Source organism: Rhinatrema bivittatum, chromosome 16 (assembly GCF_901001135.1).
Source record: "Rhinatrema bivittatum chromosome 16, aRhiBiv1.1, whole genome shotgun sequence".
Classification (NCBI taxonomy): Eukaryota; Metazoa; Chordata; class Amphibia; order Gymnophiona; family Rhinatrematidae; genus Rhinatrema; species Rhinatrema bivittatum.
Genome location: NC_042630.1, coordinates 949,105 through 971,415, shown reverse-complemented (window position 1 = coordinate 971,415; position 22,311 = coordinate 949,105). Strand labels below are relative to the sequence as shown.

At 46.6% G+C, this 22,311-nt stretch overlaps 1 protein-coding gene across 4 annotated transcripts in view; it reads left to right on the top strand.

Moving 5' to 3' along the window:
* The first annotated feature begins 13,769 nt into the window (after positions 1-13,769).
* Positions 13,770-22,311, top strand: part of ZNF384 (zinc finger protein 384) — a 50,713-nt gene continuing 42,171 nt past the window's right edge. Inside the window, exon 1 of one of the 4 annotated variants that reach the window (XM_029580607.1) lies at positions 13,770-14,042. The gene's annotated coding sequence lies outside the window, so the exon portion shown is untranslated. Of the gene's footprint in view, positions 14,043-14,226; positions 14,925-14,967; positions 15,170-22,311 lie in introns of those variants that run through there. The other 3 variants (XM_029580608.1, XM_029580606.1, XM_029580609.1) reach the window with 3 other exon arrangements.

Genomic DNA, 22,311 nt, shown 5'->3' with positions numbered 1-22,311 from the left:
CTGTTAGAGCCCTCTCTACTCTTGTTTTTGCTGGTTTATCCACCCCCACTTCCCCGTTCTATGTATTTTCTACCTGCTGTTACAATGTAAACCGACATGATGTGTATTTTAATGTCGGTATAGCAAATCTGTTAAATAAATAAATAAATAAAAAGACCCTTGATCTTTATTTGGAGCATATAAATTTATAAATAAATAAATAAATATATTTAAAAACGTATAATGTCGCCCTATCTACCAGGATCTCCAGTAGCAAATACCTGCCGACGGGATCTTTAATACATAGTTTGTATTCAAAAACAACTTGAGAGGCAAATAATATTCCCACCCCAGTATATTTAGCCCCTTTAGAACATGGAGCATAATATTGATTAGGATAAGACTTAGAGACCATAAGGGATTCATAGCGTGCCTTTAAATGGGTTTCTTGTAAAAAAAAAGTGGTATCTAATTTTTGATGAGCTAATTCCTTAAAAAGCAAGTGACTTTTAAAGGGTGTATTGAGCCCTTTTCCATTAATAGATCCAATGCGTACAGGTGCCATAAGTAGTTGTTAATAAGGATACCCACATATATTTGAACTGAGAGAGGAGCCTCCTGTGTGTGTCCTAAATGTCAGGGATTGTCAAAGATGTGAGTGTGAAAAAGATTTCGAGAAAATTACCAGTGTGACCCATAAAGAACCCAGATACAATATCCCCATTCCATGGTTGGTGCCATATCCCCCTATATATGAATTCCCCCTCTCCCCCTCCCCTTGGGGATCTGCCCAATCCTCCCTGCAGATCCATTATCCTGACTATCTGGAGGAAGATTATTGCTAACAGGAAACTCCCGAAATACCCATTCTCAAATAGAATATACAACACCCAACACAGCTCATAATATAACTGATGAAACAAAACAATTTTTCAAAGATGCTATACCAGTCAAATGTTCATCATTGAAAACTTGGAGAAGAGAAGTGATAAAATGTTTTCCAGCAGGTTACAACATAGTGAAACACAGACCTCTTGGATAGGGTCTCAGTACTTGCGTAGTCACGATTCTACTGGAGCTCTTGATTTGGAATCCGAGCTTCTCTTCAGTCTGCTATTGCGAGTTCCGGCTCTTTGCCATCGTGGATGCTGCTCTTTAGCGTCAGTTTTCCGAGCTCCAGGGCCTGCGGTGAGCGTTGCCTTTAATCTTCTGTCTTGCAAAATGGCCGCCGCCTCATGCACGGATCGGATCTGAGAGGTTACACTGTCCCACGAGGAGAGCCCGAACGGGTGCATCCATCTACACTTCACATTTTCTTGTCGCAGAAACTGAGTGACTTTGCAAAGATCGAATCGATTTTGAAGCGTCCCCTGTGAGAGGTCAGCATATATTGAGACCTTTTGCTTTTCCCACTGCCAATGGATCTGGCAGCATTTGCTATTTTTTCTTTTTGGGCGTAATCATGGAAACTTATAATGATATCCCAAGGAGCATTTGCCCTTGCAGGTCTCAATGCCCAATGCGCTCGATCTATTTGTAAATGTTGAGCTTGTGATGATTCTGCATTCCCCTCTGGGTTTAGTAAGAAATTACAAAAGCAGGTCACCACTTTTTTGCAGTCAGCATTCTCTGCGCATTCTTTTAGCCCACGAAACTGGAGGTTTCCCCTCCTGGCCCGATTTTCTAAATCGGCTAATTTAGCCCGCATGGCAGCATTCTCATCCTGCACCTCATTGCATAAGTCTTGTAGATTTTTAGTCAGCTCAGTTTGGCCTTCCAATCTGTTGTGCATGTCATCCACCCTGTTACCCATCATGGCCAGTTCCTCGTGGAAATCATCGAGCATGCCATGGATTTCTTTTTTGTAAGTTTTAAGGTCCTGTCGGAGGGCACAGAACCAATTTTGAAATTCCCTACGGGTCGGAGCCTCCTCCGCCGAGATATTAAACTCGTTGGCCTCATTCTCACTTTGCGCAGGATCTGGGCTGGCCTCCATTGGTGTGTCATCTTTCTTCGGTCCCAGTTCAGACAGCTTGCGGTAGGAAAAGTGTTGAAAGTCTACCGATTTTCGTTTCCCCGCCATTGCTATAGACTAGAGTCTATTCAGTCTCAATCTCCAATTTATAGTATAGATTTTGATATGTTGAGTGTTTTAAAGTTATAAAAAGCTCTGGCTGTATGGGAGCTGCCATCAGCTAGGATGACGTCACTTCCTCCAGAGCACATAGGTTCTGTGCTTGCCCAAGTACCAGGCTAAGCTCCATGGATAGTATTTTAGAACTGATCATGATTTCACCCAGATTTATTCTGTTGGGAGATTTTACATGTTTACGACTCAGGATTTCACTTCTATTAATAATAATTTTTATTGATACAGAATGTACAAACCTGCTTTTTTTGTACTGGGTTCCAAACACGCGCCATGAAATAGCAAAGGAGAAAGGTCAGGGAAATTCCTTTTCAGTTTTTAGTTCATATTTCTAGACTGCTCCTCCCAATGAGGCTATAGAAATGGTGGAGCCAGGACTCTCTTGTCTCTCACTGATTTTCTCCTGTTTTTACCTGCTTGATACTGTAACCCACCCAGAATGCCCTGCGTCAGCTTAGGCAGGATCTATTATAAACATTTCATAAAGAAGTAATCAATAAATGCTAATAAATTCCCAGGACAAATAAAAACTGAAAACGAAGGTCCCTAGACGTGTCCTACGAATCTTGCCCGTTCTGCTTGGTGAATTACCTGGATGCACGCAGCAGACACCATCAAAACGTCCCTTCACCTGTCTGCCTTGAGGAGGAAGCCTGGCAGCTGCGAGAACTATACATCAGTAGCTCCAGGCTTTCCTGGATAGACCCCTTTCAAACTGGATTCAGGATGGTCCTCACTCCCAAAACTATCTTGGTAGCTTTATTTAATCATCTTAATTGTGACATAGACCAGGGGAGGAGAGAGAGGGCTCATCGCTGCTAATACTGCTTGATTCATTGGCTCTCTTTAATAGCTGCGCTGCCTTTACAAGTTACTCTTAGCCAATGGCTCCAGCCTCTCTTAAACAGGAAGGGTAGTGACGGGCAACTCTTCCCCTAACCCAAGACAACACAGGCACATGCCTAGGGGGTTCTCAGCAGCCCCCTGCGTGGCTCCTCACTTGCAGGGTACCCCTTTTCTCAAATTCTTTTTAACATGTCTCTACAGCCACTTGGGGATATTAGGAATTGTGCGTTCCGATTTCATCTGTATGCAGATTCTGTGCAAGAGCACGATTTCATATGTAGGGGATTTGGACAATCCAGAATGGTCTCCCACACTGTCCCTTCATCTCTCTCTCTGCCTTTTCTATCATGTGCTTTTCTCCTTCCTTCTCTCTCTCCTGTCACCTCCTCTCTTTCCATCTCTCTCCCTCGTTCCTTTTCATGTCTATTTTGGTACAGCTTGCTCCCGTGCAGTATGTGAACACCTTGTGAACTGTAAGTCTCAGAATTTATATAATTTAATAAAAATAAAAAGATGAAGATATATTGTGGTAAAAAAAAAAAAAAAAAAAAGTTTTTGAGATAAATCTTGCACTCCCCAAACCTGCCCTGGAGTCACATGCTAGGGTTACAGTCCATCACTCCTGCATTATCCTCCCCTTGGGTTGCACCAGCTTGTCCCTGCGGATATCCTTCAGCCTGCCTTGGAGTTACTCCCTTACTCTGCCCTGGGGGTTACTTCCCTAAACACAATCCTGGGATGTACTCCCAGAGCTGACTGAACCTAACCCTGCTCTGTGTGTTACTCCTATCCTAGGAGTTACTAGCCACTTAACCCTATCCTGGGGTTTACATATCCTAAACCCTTCCTTGCAGCCAGACCCCTGGAATTATGAATTTCTTTCAGTCTCTCTCTTCCTCACCTCTGATCTACAGTAAGTAGTGCTGTGATCTTCCCTCCTCACCCACAACCTGTCTCTATTACCAGGGCTGTAGGGTTTTCTGCAGCTTGCAAGGACTTTAAAATCTTGCCTGGAAGCCACCCAGAGCTATTAACAAAGAAGCTATAAATAAAGGCAGATCTGAAGCACAGCAGAGGGACCTTACCTGCAGCAGCCTCTTCCCCCTACAGGGGTCACAGGATGAGAGGGATCCCTACAGAGGGCTACAGCGTACAGGAGATCCTACCCCCATCAAAAATCACAGGGACCTGCAACACACTTATCCATAAACCCCACCAAGATCCATCCGATTCTCTGAGAATCCTTCACTGAACATGAAATAGCAGTCACAGATATAAGGGAGTCACACATTGCACATATCCACCGACTCCCCCACAGATGCTAACACTCAGGGACTCTGGATCCCTTCTTACTATGTGGAATCAATACTTCCCAGCATGCCCTCTGTATGTATGTTTGATGATGTCCAACTTGTACTTAATGATGCTTGTCTTTGTTACATTAGCCAGTTAATTATCTACACAAGCCCCAGGGAGGTGACAATGCAGCTTCAGTCAGCTACAACACCGCTCCCAACAGCAGAAACAGACACCACAACACCGCTCCCAACACCAGAAACAGACACCACAACACCGCTCCCAACACCAGAAACAGACACCACAACACCGCTCCCAACACCAGAAACAGACACAACAAGAAATCAGCCACAACACCGCTCCCAACACCAGAAACAGACACCACAACACCGCTCCCAACACCAGAAACAGACACAACAAGAAATCAGCTACTACACCGCTCCCAACAGCAGAAACAGACACCACACCACCGCTCCCAACACCAGAAACAGACACCACACCACCGCTCCCAACATCAGAAAAAGACACCACACCACCGCTCCCAACACCAGAAACAGACACTACAACACCGCTCCCAACACCAGAAACAGACACCACAACACCGCTCCCAACATCAGAAACAGACACCACACCACCGCTCCCAACACCAGAAACAGACACCACACCACCGCTCCCAACACCAGAAACAGACACCACAACACCGCTCCCAACACCAGAAACAGACACAATAAGAAATCAGCCACAACACCGCTCCCAACACCAGAAACAGACACACAACACCGCTCCCAACACCAGAAACAGACACAACAAGAAATCAGCTACTACACCGCTCCCAACAGCAGAAACAGACACCACACCACCGCTCCCAACAGCAGAAACAGACACCACACCACCGCTCCCAACACCAGAAACAGACACCACACCACCGCTCCCAACATCAGAAACAGACACCACACCACCGCTCCCAACACCAGAAACAGACACTACAACACCGCTCCCAACACCAGAAACAGACACCACAACACCGCTCCCAACATCAGAAACAGACACAAGAAATCAGCCACAACACTGCTCCCAACACCAGAAACAGACACCACACCACCGCTCCCAACACCAGAAACAGACACCACACCACCGCTCCCAACACCAGAAACAGACACCACAACACCGCTCCCAACACCAGAAACAGACACCACAACACCGCTCCCAACACCAGAAACAGACACCACAACACCGCTCCCAACACCAGAAACAGACACTACAACACCGCTCCCAACATTAGAAACAGACACAACAAGAAATCAGACACAACATCGCTCCCAACACCAGAAACAGACACCACAACACCGCTCCCAACACCAGAAACAGACACCACATCACCGCTCCCAACACCAGAAACAGACACAACAAGAAATCATCCACAACATCGCTCCCAACACCAGAAACAGACACCACACTGCTCCCAACACCAGAAACAGACACAACAACACCGCTCCCAACACCAGAAACAGACACCACAACACCGCTCCCAACACCAGAAACAGACACAACAAGAAATCAGCCACAACACCGCTCCCAACACCAGAAACAGACACCACAACACCGCTCCCAACACCAGAAACAGACACAACAAGAAATCAGCCACAACACCGCTCCCAACACCAGAAACAGACACCACAACACCGCTCCCAACACCAGAAACAGACACAACAAGAAATCAGCTACTACTCCGCTCCCAACAGCAGAAACAGACACCACACCACCGCTCCCAACAGCAGAAACAGACACCACACCACCGCTCCCAACATCAGAAACAGACACCACACCACCGCTCCCAACACCAGAAACAGACACTACAACACCGCTCCCAACACCAGAAACAGACACAACACCGCTCCCAACATCAGAAACAGACACCACAACACCGCTCCCAACACCAGAAACAGACACAACACCGCTCCCAACATCAGAAACAGACACCACAACACCGCTCCCAACATCAGAAACAGACACCACAACACCGCTCCCAACATCAGAAACAGACACAACAAGAAATCAGCCACAACACTGCTCCCAACACCAGAAACAGACACCACACCACCGCTCCCAACACCAGAAACAGACACCACACCACCGCTCCCAACACCAGAAACAGACACCACAACACCGCTCCCAACACCAGAAACAGACACTACAACACCGCTCCCAACATTAGAAACAGATACAACAAGAAATCAGACACAACATCGCTCCCAACACCAGAAACAGACACCACAACACCGCTCCCAACACCAGAAACAAACACTACAATAAGAAATCAGCCACAACACCGCTCCCAACACCAGAAACAGACACCGCAACACCGCTCCCAACACCAGAAACAGACACCACAACACCGCTCCCAACACCAGAAACAGACACAACAAGAAATCATCCACAACATCGCTCCCAACACCAGAAACAGACACCACAACACGAAATCAGCCACAACACCGCTCCCAACACCAGAAACAGACACCACACTGCTCCCAACACCAGAAACAGACACAACAAGAAATCAGCCACAACATTGCTCCCAACACCAGAAACAGACACCACAACAAGAAATCAGCCAAAACACCGCTCCCAACACCAGAAACAGACACCACAAGAAATCAGCCAAAACACCGCTCCCAACACCAGAAACAGACACCACAACACCGCTCCCAACACCAGAAACAAACACCACAATAAGAAATCAGCCACAACACCGCTCCCAACACCAGAAACAGACACCGCAACACTGCTCCCAACACCAGAAACAGACACAACAAGAAATCATCCACACCATCGCTCCCAACACCAGAAACAGACACCACAACATGAAATCAGCCACAACACCGCTCCCAACACCAGAAACAGACACCACAACACCGCTCCCAACACCAGAAACAAACACCACAACAAGAAATCAGCCACAACACCGCTCCCAACACCAGAAACAGACACCGCAACACCGCTCCCAACACCAGAAACAAACACCTCAACACCACTCCCAACACCAGAAACAGACACAACAAGAAATCATCCACAACATCGCTCCCAACACCAGAAACAGACACCACAACACGAAATCAGCCACAACACCGCTCCCAACACCAGAAACAGACACCACACTGCTCCCAACACCAGAAACAGACACCACAACACCGCTCCCAACACCAGAAACAGACACCACAACAAGAAATCAGCCACAACATCGCTCCCAACACCAGAAACAGACACCACAACACCGCTCCCAACACCAGAAACAGACACCACAACAAGAAATCAGCCACAACACCGCTCCCAACACCAGAAAGAGACACCACAACACCGCTCCCAACACCAGAAACAGACACAACAAGAAATCATCCACAACATCGCTCCCAACACCAGAAACAGTCACCACAACACCGCTCCCAACACCAGAAACAGACACCACAACACCGCTCCCAACACCAGAAACAGACACCACAACACCGCTCCCAACATCAGAAACAGACACCACAACACCGCTCCCAACACCAGAAACAGACACCACAACAAGAAATCAGCCACAACACCGCTCCCAACACCAGAAACAGACACCACAAACACCGCTCCCAACACCAGAAACAGACACAACAAGAAATCATCCACAACATCGCTCCCAACACCAGAAACAGTCACCACAACACCGCTCCCAACACCAGAAACAGACACCAGAACACCGCTCCCAACACCAGAAACAGACACCAGAACACCGCTCCCAACACCAGAAACAGACACCACAACAAGAAATCAGCCACAACACCGCTCCCAATTCCAGAAATAGCCCCAGGGACCCCACACGACACCACAACAAGAAATCAGCCGCAACACCACTCCCAACACCAGAAACAGACACCACAACACCGCTCCCAACACCAGAAACAGACACAACAAGAAATCAGCCACAACACCGCTCCCAACACCAGAAACAGACACCACCACAAGAAATCAGCCGCAACACCACTCCCAACATCAGTGATATGAGCAAAAAACGATGGTGGATTAGAACCAAGCCACAAGTAGAATAATATAAGCGAAGATATATTGTTCACTGTCCACAAAAGTTATGCTGTTCACAAGAGGCATTTATTCAATAGAATAATGAGGAGAAACAAACACAGCCAGAGTCAGTGGTCTCCCGACAAGCACCGCATTTCGAGAACTGCATCAGGAGGAGCCAAATCACATCACGAGTCGAAGGGGAACTTGTAAGGCTGTAATAGTCTCACCATAAATTAAATATACTTGAAGCATTTGTCAAGGTGTAGAAAAATAATAGATCAGACCATACTTTGAATACTGTGTGCAATTCTGGTCATGCCATCTCAAAAAAGAAAAGGAACACAGAAGGGAAAGAGAAATGGTTAAGGGGTCGGGAAAGCTGCCTTATGAAGAAAGACTAAACAAGTTAGGACTCTTTAGCTTGGAGAAGAGACAAATGAGGGGGTTAGGAATGAGGTCTACAAAATAATGAGTGGAGTAGAACAGGTACAATTATTTATCCTTTCAAATAACACTAGGACTGGTTTTTTTTTAGATGGGGCATCCAGAACTGTCAGAGGAAAATATTACATTGCACGAGAAATCACAGGAAGAGGTGCAGCCGATAAATGCAGGCCACGACTATTAGATATACACACTGCATCTATGAACTTTTTGTTCCTGCTTTTCTTGGAAACGTTGGATTTAAGCTCATACATGCAATGGGGTCGGGGATCTGCCTTTACCTGAACTGACCTGCTCACCTATTTATTTAATTTATTTATTTAAGGCTTTTATATACCGACTTTCTTGATACAAATCAAATCAACTCGGTTTACATCGAACAAGTGGTTAACCGTAACCGTAACAATTAACAAGAGACATAGACTGAAGAAGCAAAAAAGTTATTTTATAACAGGGGCGCAAAAACTGGGGGTCGGAAATAAAGAGGGGAGAGCAGAGATGAAATGATTAACTTTATACAGAGGATGGTGTGGGAGGGGCCCACCACAATATAACGTATATGAGAAGGGGATTATTAATGAGCACTAATTATACACATGAAAGCAAGTTGTGCGGGCTTAAATATTAACAGAATTCAAGAAAGACAAGGACAAGCAGAAAGGACACGACAATATGAGGGTAAAGCCTGACCCTTGGTGAACTCTGTGGTATCAGGAATTGGTAGACCAGAAGGGCTTTGTAAGCCTTACCTGCATTATATTCTACATTTCTGTGACAGGTGACAGCCTCCAAGGGGCGCAACAACATCCCCACAGATAGGGTCGCGGGGCGGAGTCACCAGTCCAGGTCGGATCTCATGCTGGGGGTAAGCCGAACCCGGCAAGACAATGGTTGGGTGAACCGCGTCCACTGAGATTTTAGGTCCCATTGCAGTCTCCGGATGGGCAAGCATGTGCGAGTCACAACGTAGATGGCTGCCGCCAAGAGCCCAAGCAGAGTCAGGAACTGCCGGGTTACCATGTTAACTGAATCCCTCATTCGTAGGGCTAGAGTGTGCAGTGCATGGGCCCTGTCCATTGGTAGGAATGCCTGATCTTGAGCAGTGCAGATACGGGTGCCAATGAACTGAAGGTTCTGTGGGGTTGAAAGCTGGATTTCTCGTGTTGATCACTAATCCTAGGTCTTGAGTAGGTTATTCCATAGGGTGCTGAGTTGGGGTGCTACCAGCAACCAGTCGTTGAGGTATGGAAACAGCTGTATTCCCTGTTTCCTGAGGTGGGCCACTGCTACCGCCAGGCACTTGGTAAATACTCTCGGAGCAGATGAGAGTCCAAAGGGAAGAACTCTGTACTGGTAGTGATGGCTCTTGACCTGAAAGCACAGGTAGAGCCATGAGGAAGGGTGCAGGGGATATACAAGTACACATCCTTGAGGTCCAGCGAGCACATCCAATCATTGAGTTGGAGAAATGGCAGGATGGATTTGAGAGATGTGATCTTGAATTTCTCTTTCACAAGAAATCTGTTGAGGGCTCTGAGGTCCAAAATGGGGCGCAATCCTCCCAACTTCTTGGTTATGAGGAAGTATTGGGAGTAGAATTCCTGACCCAGCTGCGAGGCGGGGAACCACTGGATGGAGTGTTGCTGGAGTAGTGTAGAAACCTCCTCCTGCAAACAGCTGTGGTGCCCCACAGTGGAATGATGTGGATGGATGGGAAAGACTGGGCGCAGTCTTGAAATGGAACGTGTAGATGTTCTTGACTAAGGAAAGAACCCAATGGTGGGAGGTGATGGCTTCCCATGAGGTGCAGAAATGGGAAATCCTCCCTCTCATTTGTAGCAGTGGAAGTGGCCCTTGTGCTTCTAAAAACCCTGCTGGGGCTTTGGGATGTTATTAGCCGGTGGTAGACGTTGCTGTCTCTGCTGACGACCCCGGGGCTGGGGCTGGGCAGACTGTGGAGGCCTCGCCGGGGGGTTTGTCGATGGGCAGTAAGCAGAATAGAGTCGAAAGGGGCACTGCTGGAAAAAGGCCTTCCTATATGCTGACTGGTCCGACAGTGACACTAAGGACATCACTGTGATAGTCTGCTCTTTCAGCTGTGCCACCATCTCCCGCAACTTGTCCCCAAAGAGATTATCAGGGAGACATTGGAGGTCTGCCAACTTCTCATGGATGTCCTCATGAATGGCACTGGCTCTGAGCCATGCTATCCTCCGGACAGTGATGCTCCCCGCCGTGGTGCAGGCTGTCTCAAAGGCTTCATATATCGTCCACAGAAGATGTCTGACCTTCCTCCAGGACACGGAACTGCTGTAGCATCACGTCTGGTTGTGAGGTGGTTGCAACAAATGGCTTAAGGGACTACAGGAACTGTACTGGGTGATATAAAATTGGTGCTGCTGAATCTTGGCCCGTCGTCCGAAATAGTCAAGGTATTTGGAGTCCCGTCCCAGAAGGGTATTTGAATGGAGATGGATTTTTTGGCCTTCTTCATCGCCGATTCCATTACTAGACACGTGGGGTAATTGTAGCGTGCTGTAGACACTTCAGGTCCGTCTTTCTGGAGGTTGCTAGTCCCGAGAAAGGGGACTCTCAGGATGCTCCTCTGAAGGGTCCGAGGGGTACCCCGTCAAAGAACTGGGGAGGAAGGCAGAGAAGGGGATGGGGCCCTGTCCAAATTGCTGGATCGGCGGTCTGGGCTGTCCTTTCCTCTTGGTGAGCAAGGAGATTCCCCCTGGGGGTAGGTGTCCTGTGAAGGCAGATGAGGCGCAGCCCTGTGTTGGTCTTCCACGGAGGAGAGGAACTTGGATAAGATGTCGGAGATCTGGGACCTGGTCATCTTTGCAGGGGAGGCCTTGGTGGTATAACAGAGTAAGGTCCCCAAGGTCGAGTGGGGACACATTCTACAGGTGAAGGCCTGTGGCGCTTCTGGAGAGGTTCCTGAAGGTGTGGCGATTCCTGTTTGCGCCTGGACACCGACAGGTCAGAGAAGACTGGACTGGAAGATCAGGAAGAGCCGGAACCCGTGATGGAAACATGCTCCTCATCAGAGAAGACCAGGTCCAATTTTGGAAAGATGCCCCCCTGAGCCTCTGGCGTCAGGGGCAACTTCCTGGAGGAGCTCTTCTTATGGTGGGATGGGGGGGTCCTGTGCCGACGGACCCGCCGGCGCATCCCGTTGCATCGAGGGGACCCTGTGCTTCGGCTTGCTGCTTCAGTGTGTGGGTGCATTGTGTGTTTCTTGTGCTTTGGCTCTGATGAATGAGTGGCGTGCTGTTTGTGTCCGATCCCAGGTGACGCATCTCTGCGGCGCCTCAGCCAAGTGCGTTGGTTGTCCCGTGAGGGTCGGTGCTGGGGGTTCCGGCGCATCTACCAATGCTTTCTGTGCCACAGGAGGGTGTGTGTGTGCGTGTGTATGTGTGTGTGTGTGTGGGGGGGGGGGGGGGGGGGTCAGGCTTCTTACTCCCAGAGCCCCGAGGCTGTGCCGGGGAGTCCCATGGAGGAGGCCCTCTTAGACTGTTTGGGTCGGTCTGATCTGGGCACCAGGGAGGAGTGGGCTGACAGGCGCTCAGACACTGGGGCGAGGATCCAGAGCTCTCATTGTTCCTTGTAATAATGTTCATTGGTTGATTGTTATTGTTCAATGTTCTATGTAAAAAACCCCGGTCTAACCTCCCAGGCCAGGGCAACCTTTTTGTTACATGTAAACCGGATTGATTTGTATTGCATACAGGAATTCCGGTATATAAAAATTAAAAATAAAATAAATAAATCTTCCTTGAGGTGTGCTATTTTGGCGGCGCGCTACCGCTGGGCCTGGGGAGACATGTGGCCGCAATCCCGACAGTTCACCAAGTCATGCTCCGGACCTAGGCACAAATAACAATAGCTGTGCCTGTCTGTAGCCGACATAATTTTGCCACATTGGCAAAACGTGAAGCCCGGTGGCCTGGAAGGCATGGTTGGGCAAATCCTGAAGATCGCCGACAAAAATGGTGAGCGATGTGAGGGGTCGAGGAGCTACACGCGAGGCTCACCGCGCGGAAGAAAAAGACTGACAGAAAGATGGCACCATGTGGGAAAGTACACGCAGCCTCAAACAGAGCAAAGCTCTGTCAGCTAGTGAAGCTCCACCTCAGCCATCCTGGAAGACATGCCAGACGGCATGACTAATTCAGCCTGCTTATCTGTGGGAAAAACATGAACCTCTGGGTCGTACTTCCTCTCCACTTTAGAGGGCTGAGTACGAGACTGCTGGGGATAAGGAGAAGTCCATAAACTGCTATTAATCAATAAGCAATAGTAGCTTGGGATCTGACTGTTTGGGTACTTGGCAGGTACTTGAGACTTGGATTGGCCACTGTTGGAAACAGGATGCTGGGCTTCATAGACCCTCAGTCTGACCCAGCATGGCATGTCTTATGTTGTTATAAGGAGAGGTTGAGAGAGGGGAACACTGGTGAAGACAAGAAGGGATTTGATAGGGGTGAGAGAACTCACAGCTGCTGGGAAACAGCGCTTTGGTACTGCGCATTCTGCTTCCTTGGCTTTTGGTGCATGAAAGGTTAGTCACCTCTGGCCTAGCCACATGGCTTCGTCAGAAGTTCTAAATTTCTGTTCAAAGACTCCATGAGGCAACACCAGAACAGGTTGAACTTGGTCAAGCGGCAACCCTGCTACTCTGGAGGCAAAATGGCAAAAGCAGAGACTACAAACCCATAGTAAACCTGGGCTAAGGCCAGGGCGGCGCCCACACCGACAGAACACTGCCCTCCGGCGCAGGGCCAGAACTACAGCTCCCAGAATGCTCCGTGGCGCTGGCGAGACAGCAGACAACGCAGGGCACCGGCTTCATTTCTAGGTTCCAAGATCAAGCACCTTTCTGACGTCACCGCGCTCGGCCCGTGACGTGCCCCGCGTCTCCAGCAGGGCAGGGCAGCCCAGTCGGAAACGCGACACTGACCTCTCCGACCGGAAACAACGCCGAAACGCCATGTTGAGGAGGTCATTTCTTCTCCATTTCCCGTGCTGCGCCCGAGTCTCTCGGCCGCATTGCACGCCACTACTCCCTGCCGCAATGTAAAAGTATAATCACTGTCAGCCCGGCTTGTCCCCAGCTGCTCGCTCTTTCTGCCGGCGAGGCGTCGCCAGCCGGCGGAAGTGACGTGTGCGGCGGTGGGGCCCGGCCCGTCTCTTGGAACATTTTCCCCCCCTCTCTGTCTGTCTCGGCCCTACTTGCCTCCTGCCTTCCTACCGCGGATACATACCGACAAGGGTAAGCTTCCGCCGTCCGCGCGTACTCTCTAATGAGCCCTTCTTTCGGAAGAGGACTGCGCCTATGTTCGGGGCACGCTGTTCCATAAAGTTTATTTAACTTAAAAAAAAAATAAAAAAAAAACTGCAAACACAAGCAACAAAAAAAGGAGGGGTGGAGCCTCCGGCCTGCGCGCGCGCAACACGCTCTTCCCTGCTTTTGTCTGCGCGGGAACGGGATGCAAGGAGTAAGCGCGCGCCGTCCCGCGGCCGTTAGACGCGAAGGCGCGCGCTGGGCGCGGATTGGCGGAGGATGGAGAAGCGCGCGAGCGCCGCTTTCCTGGCTTTGTGAGCGCGCGCGGCCCTCCCCCTCCCGGCAGTGTATGGGACCGGAAGCGGAAGCAGCGGTGTGTGAGGGATGCGGCGGGGGCGCGAGGCCCGGAGCCGCCTCTGTAGGGAGAGTGTCAGGGCGAGTGTGACGTGGAGGCACTAAGTGACCCGCTGAGAGCAGGCAGAGGGGAGTGCTTGCTCTGGGAGCCTCTCCGGTGCGGTGCCGGTTCAGGCTTCAGGCCCAGCCGAGTTCTAGGGGGACCCTTGGCTTTGCTGATTGCCCTTGGGAGCAGAGCAGTAATGGCATTATGCTAGTCTTGCTTTGGTGCTGAACCTCTTACCCTGGTTTTATTTCTTGATGTGTAAGCGGGCGGGGTGGGGCAGTGAAAGCAGAAATCTGCTCTCACTCTTACCTCCCTGGATCCCTTCCCTCCCACCACTGACTAGGATATAGCAGGAGGGGTGGGGGAGGGATATGTTGTCTCTCTTTTTCCTGGTGCTACCTCCTGTGTTTGGTCACTGCTCCTGGAAAGCAGAAAACAAAACCCAACTAAGAGAGGAAATGACCAGAGGGGTAAGTTATTGTTAAACATTGCCAGGCAGTGTGGTAGGTGCTGAGAGAAATGGAAGATTACAAACATAATCTGGGATGGCTGAGCCTCTTGCTGGCTGCTGTGTGTCATCACCTTAGGCTTACATGTTGTTGCCTATTGACCCAAGTGATGGGCCTACAGCATGAAACCATGAGAGGCAATCATGTGTTCCAGGATGTGAGATGGCTACAAGAGTGCTAGTTTGACAGAGGGCAGTTTGCATGAGGTAAGAGTTCCAGGCATTGGATGTGTGTGGTGGGGACAGCAGCTCCAGGGCAGGGGAGAGTTTTCAAAACAAACCAAGAATCGGTGGTGACAGGAGCACCATATGGCCAGCATACATCCTACAAGAAAGAGGGTAGAAGAAAGGTTATGAATTAGAGGATCTAAGGAGGTATTATAATTAAGGACTGAAGAAAGTGATAAGTAATGCACCTTAACTTAGAGTTAATTATGTATTTTTAGCCTCTTTTCCTGAAGGGAAATTGATCTAAGAATTGATTTAACTCTAGCCGCTGAAAACTTTTTACCTATTCACTTGATTTCATTCAAATTTTGCCACAAATAGGAGTGTCCAGTCACCCTAGGCTTGCACTTCTCATGGGCCCGCCTATGTCTCCCCGCCCCCTGGCATCCCTTCCTTTCTTTATTGCCATGTCAGTTCAGCTGAAATCTTAGGGAGGTCTGATCTTTTGTGAATTCATTGAACATTTTTAAAGCTGCCCTGCTATTAGTTAGTGCCTGTGCTCGTCGGCTGACTCCATTTCTCAGCTAGTTTCCTCGAGGGAAATGCTTTTCACTAGATGTGCAAACTTCTGTACTAAAAGAGGAAATGAGGTATCATAAAATGTTCACACACCTTGATTTCACTATAATGTGGTTTGGCTTTTGCTGTAATATATGGTGCTTGCCCAAATAATAGCAAATGGTTAATGATGTAATACTTCAGAGCATTGCACTGCCAAGTATGTTGGATTCTGTAGGATAGAAATCTTTTGAATCAATAAAGAAATAGGGTGACCATCCATGCCCTTCCCTCTATGGAGCAGCAACTAGTGCTCCTGACAAAAGGCATGGGGATTACTATCCTTAACCAATTAACTTAACCAATAAACAACTTGCTGCCATTGACATAACCCAACTATATCTATTACCTCTCCTGTTATACTTTTTTACCAGTTGTTTCTTGTAATATGATGTTCTACCTGTAAACCGGAGTGAAGGCCTCTAGCTAAACTTCAGTATATAAAAGCGCATACATAAATATAAATAAATAAACTTAAATGATTTTGATGCAACGCAAGCATCGCTCTCCGCTTAGACTGTGGGGGAGAGGAAGTGGAATTGGATTCAGGTGACAGCCAATGCTGGGCCCTGACTTATGGTCCAGGGTACTGATATATAGATGGGGGGGGTGCAGGACTGCTTCTACAGCTAAGTCCAAAAGCAAACCACATTCAAGCAGCAGAATTGTATGAATTATCAGGAAGGTTGCTTACCCTGTTAAAATATTGCTAGCAGTAATTTTTGTTATGGGTTTGACGGTTGTTTCGATTGTTAATATTACTGCTCTTAACATAAGGGGTAAACCTGCATGGAGCGGCAGTTACTACCATAAGAAACTTGCTGGGCAGACTGGATGGACTATTTGGTCTTTTTCTGCTATCATTACTATACCATAAGAACATAAGTTGTCAGACCGAGGGTCCATCAAGACAAGCATCCTATTTCCAAAGAATTTTCTCTGATTTGTTTTAAATGTGCCTCTTGATAACTTCATGGAGTACAGTGTGCTGCGGCAGTCAAAAAAGCAAACAATGTTGGGAATTATTAGAAAGGGAATGGTGAATAAAACGGAAAATGTCATAATGCCTTTGTATCGCTCCATGGTGAGACCACACCTTGAATACTGTGTACAATTCTGGTCACCGCATCTCAAAAAAGATATAGTTGCGATGAAGAAGGTACAGAGAAGGGCAACCAAAATAAGGGGAATGGAACAGCTCCCCTATGAGGAAAGACTAAAGAGGTTAGGACTTTTCAGCTTGGAGAAGAGACGACTGAGGGGGGATATGATAGAGGTGTTTAAAATCATGAGAGGTCTAGAACGGGTAGATGTGAATCGGTTATTTACTCTTTCGGATAGTAGAAAGACTAGGGGGCACTCCATGAAGTTAGCATGGGGCACATTTAAAACTAATCGGAGAAAGTTCTTTTTCACTCAACGCACAATTAAACTCTGGAATTTGTTGCCAGAGGATGTGGTTAGTGCAGTTAGTATAGCTGTGTTTAAAAAAGGATTGGATAGGTTCTTGGAGGAGAAGTCCATTACCTGCTATTAAGTTCACTTAAAGAATAGCCACTGCCATTAGCAATGGTTACATGGGATAGACTTAGTTTTTGGGTACTTGCCAGGTTCTTATGGCCTGGATTGGCCACTGTTGGAAACAGGATGCTGGGCTTGATGGACCCTTGGTCTGACCCAGTATGGCAATTTTTTATGTTCTTATGTTCTTATGTCCTTCTGTTATCTGAGAGAGTAAATAACAGATTCACATTTTCCCATTCTAGTCCTCGCATGATTTTATAGACCTCTATCATATCCCCCCTCAGCCGTGTCTTCTCCAAGCTGAACAGCCCTAACCTCTTCAGCCTTTCCTCATAGGGGAGCTGTTCCATCCCCTTTATCATTTTGGTTGCCCTTCTCTGTACCTTCTCCATCGCAATTATATCTTTTTTGAGATGCGGCGACCAGAATTGTACACAGTATTCAAGGTGCGGTCTCACCATGGAGCGATACAGAGGCATTATGACATTTTCCGTTTTATTAACCATTCCCTTCCTAATAATTCCTAACGTTCTGTTTGCTTTTTTGACTGCCGCAGCACACTGAGCCGACGATTTCCATGTCTTATCCACTTTGATGCCTAAATCTTTTTCCTGGGTGTTAACTTCTAATATGGAACCTAACATCGTGTAACTACAGCATGGGTTATTTTTCCCTATATGTATCAGGTACATTAGGTATTTTTCCTGTCCTCAGGGAAAATACCTAATGTACTTGACTATAACTCGCCTTGAGCTACAATGAAAAAGTGGAAGCTAAATACACTAAATCAATGTTACTATGAAAGAATCAGCCTTCGACCACTCACATTGGGCCAGTGTGATCTCAAGGAAGGCAGAATGCAAAGCTTTATCCATTCTGTCAAGCCCTAGGACTGACAGGCCGATACTTCCAGTGTGACTCTTTTGGAAACAAGGCTGTTATCCCAGTGTGGCATGCAGAGACTTGAAAGGCATTAATAGTGCACAAGAAGCAGACCTTTTTCAATGTACAGAAAGGATGGTAGATATTTGGAATGCCCTTTTGGGGGAGGTGGGGTTTGGGATAAGTACCGAGAACAGTGGCAAGAGGATGGTAGTGAAGCACTGGGGTAACCTGCACAGAGCAGCAATTAGAGCCATAATAGCAGTGAGACACATTTTAAGAGGTCAGGAGTCAGTGTTGAGTTTAAAAGGGAATTTGTATGCTCATCTACCCAAAGTGGACAAATTTTTACTTGGAAGACTGGAAAGGCCATTTTGGTCTTTATCTGCCATGCACTCAGGGTGATCATAGGAGACACCTGCCACTGACTGGCACATACTTGCTGTGTGAATTAGTGGTGAAACTGCATCACATTACTCTGGAATCCACACACAGGTACTGGAGAAAGTGTTGGGAGGCTGGCACGTTTGTGCAATTGTACACTGATCTAGAGGGTAGTGATAGAAACATGCTTGAGAGATCAGGTAAAAAAAAATGGGGGATGCTGATGTAGGTTCAGTTATTGGGAATATGTATGCTAATCTGTGTGAGCGTGAGAACTGGACAGACTGCATGGCCCATTTGCTGCACTTGCTTGGATGTTCTTTACATCTCTGGCTGGTCATCCTCTGGGCAGTAGGAAAATATTAATACAGAAGCTGTTGATGCAAGCCATAGCATAGCAGAAATATGGAGGTTCCATTAGTTACTTGAAAAGATTAAACAATTCCAGAAAATATGGGAAGTAGGTACAGGCGAGGTCGAGCATTATTATATTAAACAAAAAACAAACAAACCCCAAGAACTGAGCATATAGCAGCCCTTCCTGGGATATATGGATGGAATAGAGAAAGGAGACAGGCTATCGCTCTTTGCCATGCTCTTCTGGGGTAGAAAGATGCACATATGCCGCCTCATTTTATCAGCAGTATTCTAAGTAAAACAATCAACAAAACTACAGGATAGTGAACTGTTCTTATACCTGGAAATCAAGAATGATTGGTTTTGTTTTTGGTTCGGTCTCCTACTGTTGCGTGAGAATTTTGAAACTTTAGAATATTTAAGGAACTTTATATGCAAAAATTAGGCTGAGATATATGTTTGTGTATGAAATTATTTACTTTGCATCATTCAAAATAAAGATTAAAAAATGGGTGTTGTGAGTGATAATTTATATGTAAGAGATGTAATGCTTGCTCTTACAGATATCTGTGCTTTCCTGTGCTCTCTGGTCAGTTCACTCAGGCAGCGAGAATTATTGTCCTTTGCTTCAAAAGTGGTTACTTGTGGCATCTCTTGATTCACTGCATGGAAATGTGTGGAAGTGACAGGGGACCTTGGCTGTGATCTGAGGTTGTTCCTGTGGTCAGAAGCTTGCTGGGCAGAAAAGGACCAGATGGCCCAGCAAGCTTCGTATGGTAGTACCTGCCGCTTTGTGCAGGCTGCTCCCATGTTTCTCTCAAGGGTAGTAACCGCTGCTCCATGCAATACTCCCAAGCCTTAAGAGTAGTAATATTTACAGTCAATCAAAACCAAGCAACTATCAAACCCATAAAATACTGCTAGCAACATTTTTACTGGATGAGGAGCCTTCTTGATAATTCAGACCATGCTGCTTGACGTTCTTTGCTTTGCGACTTGCCGTAGAAGCTGTCCTGTGCTTTTACCTTTATGATGTCTTGATAATTCAGACAGTGCTGCTTGACGTTCTTTGCTTATGGACTTGGCAGTAGAAGCCTTCCTGTGCTTATAAGAACATAAGAAAATGCCATACTGGGTCAAACCAAGGGACCATCAAGCCCAGCATCCTGTTTCCAACAGTGGCCAATCCAGGCCATAAGAACCTGGCAAGTACCCAAAAACTAAGTCTCAAAACTAAGGCTTTTTCCCTTATGCCTTCTTGATAATTCAAACAGTGCAACTTGACGTTCTTTGCTTATCCGTAGAAGCCATCCTGTGCTTTTTCTCTTATGTCTTCTTCATAATTCAGACAGTGCTGCTTGACGTTCTTTGCTTATGGACTTGGCCGTAGAAGCCGTCCTGTGCTTTTACCTTTATGATGTCTTGATAATTCAGACAGTGCTGCTTGACGTTCTTTGCTTTGGTCAATGAATGGATGAACAACCTGGTTAACCAGAGTGCAGTGTTACACTATATATATATATATATATATATAGTACAGATGATGGCAGAAAAAGACTGATTTACTCATCCAGTTTGCTTGGTTCTTCTGTTCACATGGCTAAGAATACATCCCAGTTGCCAGGCACAGTGTGTAACCTGCAACATATATCCTTATTCAGGACAGTCTGTTTGATCTTCCTCTTTTGTATTCCTCCATCTTGGGCAGTTGAACATATTCAGGGTCTCCTCTTGGTTCTCTCCAGTGCCTACCTTTCCTAGGTCTAATCACAAAGTTCTGTAATAATCTAATCAGCCAGCAATATTAGCATGGAGGTTGCCTGCACCTCTGGCCTCTAAGGTCCCCTGTGTAGCCTACCACCATGTGTACATTTCTACTAGGTGTTTTAGTTATTTCTGTATTTGAAGTCTGCAACACACCCAGATGCTAATTTTATTCTATCATTACAGCCTGATCTAAATAGCTATCCTTACTGCTACATCCCCTGTTTGGCCTACCAGAAAGACCTGCTATATGAGGACCTGTGCTTCCCGTAGGGCTTCTAGTTATTGCAGTACTTACAGCCTTTTAGAAAGACACAACCGCTAATTGATTCTACCATCAAAACCTGCCGGCATACGCAGCTACATGTTTTCTGTTTCCTCTATCGCTTCTAATCTTCTATGTTAACCACTTTTCCATTCATTCTGAAAGCCCCAGCACTCATAGAATTAAAATATGGCGTTTAAACACTAATCTAAAAGCTGCTAGGTTATGCTTTCTCTTCTTGCTTCACTCTACTTATTGCATGACTTCTTAAACTCTTTTGTTTTAGCTTCCATCACCTGCTCTAGGAAGGCTTTCCACACATAGGTGCTTGAGCACCCCTAATGTTGAGGAAACTCCTTCACTGAGTCAAAGGAGGAGTAATTTATGTTGAATTTAGCACCCTCAGTTGTTTTGAAAAATTGACTCCTATGGCACCGCACATTTATTTATTTAAAATATTTCTAGAGTGCTCCATTCAAGTTCTGGGCAGCTTAGAAAGCTTACAGAGTAAGACAGACACAAAATTTAAAATAAAGTAACATACAATAATCAGAAACATACAGGCATAATCCCAAAAACAAAAGCTGTCAGTATTGCAAGGGCAAGCACCTTTCTGTCCAAAGCTTCTGACTCTGGTAGCTGCAGTGATGGTTTAGTCAAATGCTAACTAGAACAGATGATTTCCAGATCTTTTAAAAATGTTTTGTAAAAAACCTGCTTTCAGAAGGTCACTGAGAATAAGTTCCAGAGCGTTCCTCAGGCTAGAGAGCGCATTCAGTCTCTGGATTTGGCAAGATAGGTCACTTTGTGGATGGGGATATCTTAAATTTCTCATGGGTCTATGAATTTTAATACATTTGACATAAGGAAAATCAGTATTGAGGATGTTGTGTATAATAATTAGTGTTCTGTAATATATATGAAAATGTACAGGTAGCCAATGAAGAGCTTTGAGTGTAGGAGAAATATATTTGTATCTTGAGGTCCCAGTGATTATTCTAGCTGTAGAATTTTGAATGACCTGAATGGCCCTGATCATATTTAGTAGGCAGGAATCTAGCATACACAGCTTCCAATAAGATGTTTGAACTTGGGACTTACTATGGGACTTAAGAAATATTTGTTTAACGGTCACTCCTAAATTATGGGCTTGCTGATGATGGTTAGAGGATGGCCAGAAAATTCAAAGGTAGAGGGAAAGCAGTTTTCATGTTTCCTATAAGATAAATGACTTCAGCTTTCTTTAACTTTAAGAAAAGCCTCTATTCCCTGTATGTACCCAGATCAGTCCAGACTCCTGGGTTATGCATCCCTGCCAGCAGATGGAGACAGAGAAAGTTTAACTGATGCTGCCTCATAAACCCTAGTGCCATCTGCAGTTCCTCAG